At 46.0% G+C, this 7453-nt stretch overlaps 1 long non-coding RNA gene across 4 annotated transcripts; it reads right to left on the bottom strand.

Moving 5' to 3' along the window:
- Positions 1-568: 568 nt before the first annotated feature.
- LOC123413295 lies at positions 569-4819 on the bottom strand. Of its 4 annotated transcripts, XR_006613722.1 has the most exons (4): positions 4253-4819; positions 4080-4140; positions 2823-3998; positions 569-2659 (listed from the first exon to the last, which is right to left on the bottom strand). It is a non-coding gene; the product is annotated as an uncharacterized LOC123413295 (long non-coding RNA). The 4 variants fall into 4 exon arrangements; XR_006613721.1 differs by having other exon boundaries at positions 4080-4819; XR_006613720.1 differs by having other exon boundaries at positions 2823-4140.
- Between the last annotated feature and the right edge of the window lie 2634 nt (positions 4820-7453).

Genomic DNA, 7453 nt, shown 5'->3' with positions numbered 1-7453 from the left:
AACCTTAATGAGAGTAAATAATTTCTCTAGTGGGGTGAGGGTGATTCAAATATTCAATCTTTAATATCTTCATCAGTAGGCACAGAGAAAGCTTTCACAGTTTTGAACCATAAGATGTGTGAACAGATACTTACGTGTCTTAAAAGTCCAGAATGTTTGGAGTATGAAACATCATGGGTGGCATATGTATAAGCTTGATTTAAGGGTGTGCAATTGGCAGGAATCATCAAATTAGTATTTTTGGAAGCTCGAAAACCAATAACATGTAACTGAAGATTTGAGAATATGTAATTGAAGATTCAAGAATCTAGATCAAATTAACCATTAGAGGACCGTAAGATGCGTGGACGCTTTGTGTCTTCAAATGCAGGATAACTGCAGTACGGAACAAACTGACATATGTACAAGCTACTTGAGTTGAAAGTATACAATCAGCAGTAATCATCAAACTTGGCCAGACTATTTTACAAGTTGCCAACTTAAAATAGGAAGCTCCCCAGCAAACCGAGAAGATGCATCGGAGATTCGTAATCCAGATCCCGCTGGAGAACCAGCGGAAGAACATCACTTCTGAAAATCAATTCCATACCAACAAATCGGAATCATATTCAGTGGAGATGAAACTAATCAAAGACATGATGAGGAGTAGAGTGTCCATAGCAAACTGTTTGTTCAAGCTTCCAGTTCATAAGCTTCAACTCTCTGTTGTTTGTTTTGGTATAAAGCGATAATCCCTAAGCTCTTTCTGGGTATATGAAGCCAACAACATTACACAACTAACAAAGTCAGGAGAGGATCAGAAACCAAAAATGCGACAGATTTTGATGGCTACCAGCATGGCTTGGGCTAAACAATCTGCAACCACAAGAAGGCAGAAGCAAAAACCACAATCAATGCTACACGCAAAAGGCAGGTAAGACAATTGAAGCTTCTTCAAGAGATCAAAACTGAGAGCACTGGGTTTTTTCGGTTGTAGGACGTCCCGTCTAGATTGATTCTCCAGAGCAACCTTTGAACCTTGTATATCCACCAAATCAATCTGAATATTTAAATTTTGTCTCCATAAGATAAATTATATGTCAAAAAAATTACGATGAATTGGAAATGTGCAGGGTTTAGAAGATCTTCAAACATATTCATCATCAGGTTGGACTTAAATCGTCAGTTAGGACCTGAAAGGGACCAAGAAACCTTCGTTTGAACTTCTGCTTTGGGGCAACGAAGCTGCCTATAAACAGCTAAATGATGCATCAAACAGTGACGGGATAGGGTAAAGCCTGCTTGGCTGGGAGAGATCAGTTAGGCAACAACACCAGTTCCAGGTGGCAAACTATATTATCTCTCATCAATGTCAATCTGCAGGGACACATAATGAAAACCATGTCTAGGAAGTACAATGTTCAAAGCAAATCAGGAAAGATGGAGTCAACAGAAGAAACCCTGTGTAAACCAACAGTCAAAACAAAGCACCTTCCGGAAAGCCCCATAAGCCCAATAGCTGGAGAACCAACAATCGATATCAGAGATGTTGTAAGTCTAATTCAACTGTGCAAACAAAGAAAATAAATGAGGATCAATTATTCAAACACACATCGCAAATTCTCTAATCCCCATCCCATGGTTGAACGATCAATCCAACTTCAATCCAAAACAAAAACTTCAGCCCACAAGTTGCTATCTTATCATAAGGCATTGAGTCATAACCAATCCACATAAACCATGAACAGTAAATCAAACTTCCACCCTCTGATTCATCACTCCACAACCGTCGCCCTCCTGCATCTGAAGGAGAACAGACACATACCCCACAAGCAGATATCAGCAGTAACAACGAGAACCCACCTCATGCTGAGGGATAACTGTACTCATGTTGAGCCATCAGACGAAGATAAATCAAAGTACTTAAGGTATAGCCATCCAACTCTGACGTCGCCGAGACCAGTGTGACCAAACATGGGAAACTGACCTGCCTCAAGTCCCCTCCAACATACTGTTCATACACCACAGGGAGCTTCATTTCAAGAAACTGACCTGACTCCATAACCAATCCACAAAATCCGAAATGTTATATCCTGCAACCCACACTGGCAGAGACTAGAAGAACACAGGGATCAAAAGTACAGGTAACAAATCGAACCATGGAGAGCTAGATCACAAACCAAAATATTTATCAGATTCCATGTCATTACTGGCTAAAGAAAAATCTGCAACCACAAGGGCAGGAGCAAAACCTATATCAAAGACATGGCCAAGTAGCTAAATGAAATGAACAAATAGGAGGGCAAGAGTCTTTTTGGGTTGTAGGATGTGCCATTAGTTGAAAGCTTCGGATTGTCCTTAGACTCATCCACCTTGCAAATGAATCCGTATTACAAATATTGCCTTAATATAATTTGTAAGTTATGTAAGTTATGGTGAACTGTAACAATACTCATAGATTTCGAATGTCTGCAAACAAATTCATCATCAGGTTGGACTTGAGTTCGTCAACTACAACCTGCAATGCGCAAGAGACCTTTCTATAAATTTTCAGTTAGAGGGAAATGGTACTTTTATAAATAGCTCAAGCATGGATCAAACAATGGGCAGGAACAAGAAAGCCCGTCTCATCTAGGAAGGCCAGCTATGGTTGACGGATGATAACAACACCGGTTCCAAACTGCAGTTATAGCAATTTACAGGTCAGCATCTACAAGAGCAGAGTTTTACTGACTAAGGCAGAGAAAATCTAATGTCATGGGAGTTCAATTATAGAATAAAAGAAAGGTTGAAATAAGTTCAAGCTCCAGAAGAAACCACCATGCTGGGGCAAAATACACCACCTTCTAAGCCATATTATTCCAATTTCTGGAGAGCGACCAAGAAAGTTCCAGGTTGATGAACGATCCAAAACTTCAGTTCAACACCAAAACATCCTCCACGCTTGACTCTACAAAACCACTACCCTTCTTCTGTTGCATCCAAAGGATCACAAACACACACCAAAAGCGAGATAAGCTGCTACAATCAGAATCCACATCATATGCTTGATGCCGACCACATGGGAAATAGCCATTCAAATCTGATCTGACCTGCCTCAAATCCCCTTCAAAATACAACACCCCAAGAACCTCTGCATACCAGATCTCCAGTCCTGCAACCAACCCATGGCGGCCAACACAAATCAACCAGCAGCCAAGACACTGACCTGACACCTTAACACGAAAACCGAGGGATCAAGAGTACAGATAACCAATCAAACCACAAGGAGATAGATAGCAAACCAGATGATTATAACAGATTCCGACTCACTACAAGCATTGTATTACGCCAAATCTGCAACTGACATATGGAGGGCAGAAGCAAAAAACCTAAATCAAGACAATAACATGTAAATGAAATAAAAATAAGAGGATACGAGATTTAAGTTTTTTCTGTTTGTAGGATGTGCCACTAGTTTGAAGCTTCAATCTTGCACCTTAGCAGCTAAATCTGAATTTAAAATATTGCCTAGTAAGAGATCTTATTACTTATCTAAGCTAAGGAATTGAGAAGATGGTAGGTTTAGAAGAACTGCAAACTCAGCATCAGCTTGGTGGCCTTGAGTTCGTACACTAAGACCTGCAACGAACAAAGATACCTTTCTATAAATAAGAGGAGGTAAATGATAAGGGGAAAACTAGGATCAAACAATGAGAAGGTGTAAATGATAAGACTGGGAAGGTCAGGTAGACAACAGAGGTTCCAATTATATATCCTTCGCAAGACACTATCTGCAAGAGCTGAGAATGACCAGGACAGGGGAAAAGTAATATCTGCTGAGTTTGAACTTTGAAGTAATATTGAGTAAGAAAGCTCCGAAAATTTGAGCCACGGAAGAAGAACCGCCATGCTGAGGCAATCAGAATTGTTGAGAGAATAATTGAACTGTGGAGAAGAATAAACTGAACAAAGAGAGTTGATCATCCAAGCACAAGAAGATAATAAGTCGCTCCCGGTAAGCCGAGTAATCCCAATTTCTGGAAAATGAACACCAAATCCAAAACATAATTGTTGGAGGCTAAAATTGAACGGTGGAGAGGAAGGAATTGAATACACACCCAATTTCTGGACAACCATCAACGAACGAATCTAAATCCGATGTGCTGTCGATTAACTGTGCTGCGCAAACGTAAGAAATAAATCAAATGCACATCCAAGCTGCAGGTTGGTGAGTAACCGCTGAACCATGATCAATCAATCAAATTATAACCATATATAACAGGAAGCAAACCTCCACCGTTTCTTTTCTATCATCGTCCCTTCAGAACTAGCGAGCGTCCCTTGCGGCTTGCCTCGCCTCTGCTGCATCTAGGATGAGAGCACAGACACATAGCAGCAGAAGCGGGATTCAGCCGGTGAAATAAGAATCCACGAGGGCGTCCAATGAATCCACCTCGTATTATAACCGACGACGACGGAACTATGACGGCGAGAGCGCTGGATCGGGAACAGGCCGAACACGGGCGACCGAGAGGCGTTCAATTCAAATCTGAAATCACCGACGGAGGAAGACGTGCAGGGGGGCCGATCTGACATGACCGATCGAGCACGAGAGACTGGCCTTGCTTCGGCCCTCGGGTCACACAAAAAGTCAGAGCAAAATCGACGGAATCCCCGATCGATCGCTCCCCGAGGCTGCGCGGAGACGGGGCCGAATATAACATCACGAGCACAGGAAGCAAAGCCGGCGAGGAGGAAAACCGAACGCGATTCGAGACGAGGGGAAAGGGAAGGGGAACCGTGGCGGAGACGCGAGGAGGCGGCTCAGGCGGTCGACGTCGGAGGCGCGGCCCGAACGAGAGATCCGAAAGAGAGGAGAGGGGGCGCGCCTCGGCGGCAGGCTTTTATAGGAGGAAGCAGAGGCGGTGGGCGAGGGGCAGCCTGACACGGCTTCTTCGCGGCGCTCGTGGATTAGAGCAACTTCGATGTAAGTTCGGATTCTCGCATTATTTTCAAATTTAGAAGATTTGTAGGAGACGTTTTCGTGGACGATGAGGTGGCTATGATAACTTCGTAAATCTTAAAGTAATACGTCGGCTTAGTCTTTAGGAGGTGCTTATAAAGATATGTCCGTTCATACGAGCGATGAGTGAATGCACGTTCATACGAGCGATTGCGTGTGTACTTTGTTCAAAGAAACACGACGACAAATCATTGGGTCGTTCGTCCGTTTGGCCGTGTCCACTTTTTTCATTTGAATTGACCGATGCGTCCAACGAAAGGGGACACATATTGTGACAATTGAACATCTGGTGGGCGAGCCTTTCTCGAACTACACCTAGCTTCGCTTCGCGCGCTTTCACCTGCCCGTGCTCCGCGTCCTGTGGGTGTACCCGCCCGTGCCCCACGTCGTGCATAGCACGCTCGTGCTCCGCACCCTGCGGCGCGCGCTCACGCCTGCTCACACGACAGGTAGTTCGGCCAGCGGCGACGGCTAGCTAGCACACACGGCGGGCACCTCGGCCAGCGGCGGAGGCTAGCAGCTAGCTAGCACGTGTGTGGACAGGCAGCTCGGCCGACGGCTAACTAGCTATCACGCACACACGGCGGCGCGGACCCAGTGTTGTGAGATAACAAATCCAGGGAGGTGTGTCTGGTTCGGTGAGGAGGCGCAGTGGATGGTGGGTGTGCTCCGAGGAGGAGGTGTGATGAACAACGACGCGTATGATCCGACAAGTAGGCGCGGTGGACAGCGGTGTGAGTTGTAGCGCACGGGAGAGGCATGGAGGAGTTATTTGGCTACCATGTGGGCCACCGGCGAACACGAGCGAAAAGAAAAGGGAGCTCGGGTGTCCACTTTATGTTCGTCTCCGACCAATAACCAATTGTTGGGGAACGTCGCATGGGAAACAAAAATTTTCCTACGCGCACGAAGACCTATCATGGTGATGTCCATCTACGAGAGGGGATGAGTGATCTACGTACCCTTGTAGACCGTACAGCAGAAGCGTTAGTGAACGCGGTTGATGTAGTGGAACGTCCTCACGTCCCTCGATCCGCCCCGCGAACTATCCCGCGATCAGTCCCACGATCTAGTGCCGAACGGACGGCACCTCCGCGTTCAGCACACGTACAGCTCGACGATGATCTCGGCCTTCTTGATCCAGCAAGAGAGACGGAGAGGTAGAAGAGTTCTCCGACAGCGTGACGGCGCTCCGGAGGTTGGTGATGATCTCGTCTCAGCAGGGCTCCGTCCGAGCTCCGCAGAAACGCGATCTAGAGGAAAAACCGTGGAGGTATGTGGTCGGGCTGCCGTGGAAAAGTCGTCTCAAATCAGCCCTAAAACCTCCGTATATATAGGTGGGAGAGGGGGGACCTTGCCTTGGGGCTCAAGGAGCCCCAAGGGGGTCGGCCGAGCCAAAGGGGGGAAGGACTCCCCACCAAACCGAGTCCTACTTGGTTTGGTGGGTGGAGTCCTTCTTTCCCTTCCCACCTCCTCCTTTTTTCTTTTCTTTTCTCTTTGATTTTTCTTCCAATGCGCATAGGATCCTTTTGGGCTGTCCCCCCAGCCCACTAAGGGCTGGTGCGCCACCCTCAAGGCCTATGGCTTCCCCGGGGTGGGTTGCCCCCCCCCCCCGGTGAACTCCCGGAACCCATTCGTCATTCCCGGTACATTCCCGGTAACTCCGAAAACCTTCCGGTAATCAAATGAGGTCATCCTATATATCAATCTTCGTTTCCGGACCATTTCGGAAACCCTCGTGACGTCCGTGATCTCATCTGGGACTCCGAACAACATTCGGTAACCAACCATATAACTCAAATACGCATAAAACAACGTCGAACCTTAAGTGTGCAGACCCTGCGGGTTCGAGAACTATGTAGACATGACCCGAGAGACTCCTCGATCAATATCCAATAGCGGGACCTGGATGCCCATATTGGATCCTACATATTCTACGAAGATCTTATCGTTTGAACCTCAGTGCCAAGGATTCATATAATCCCGTATGTCATTCCCTTTGTCCTTCGGTATGTTACTTGCCCGAGATTCGATCGTCAGTATCCGCATACCTATTTCAATCTCGTTTACCGGCAAGTCTCTTTACTCGTTCCGTAATACAAGATCCCGCAACTTACACTAAGTCACATTGCTTGCAAGGCTTGTGTGTGATGTTGTATTACCGAGTGGGCCCCTAGATACCTCTCCGTCACACGGAGTAACAAATCCTAGTCTTGATCCATACTAACTCAACGAACACCTTCGGAGATACCTGTAGAGCATCTTTATAGTCACCCAGTTACGTTGCGACGTTTGATACACATAAAGTATTCCTCCGGTGTTAGTGAGTTATATGATCTCATGGTCATAGGAACAAATACTTGACACGCAGAAAACAGTAGCAACAAAATGACACGATCAACATGCTACGTCTATTAGTTTGGGTCTAGTCCATCACGTGATTCTCCTAATGATGTGATCCAGTTATCA

Source organism: Hordeum vulgare, chromosome 7H (genome assembly GCF_904849725.1).
Source record: "Hordeum vulgare subsp. vulgare chromosome 7H, MorexV3_pseudomolecules_assembly, whole genome shotgun sequence".
NCBI classification, from domain to species: domain Eukaryota; kingdom Viridiplantae; phylum Streptophyta; class Magnoliopsida; order Poales; family Poaceae; genus Hordeum; species Hordeum vulgare.
This window is presented reverse-complemented; position numbering and strand designations above follow the sequence as displayed.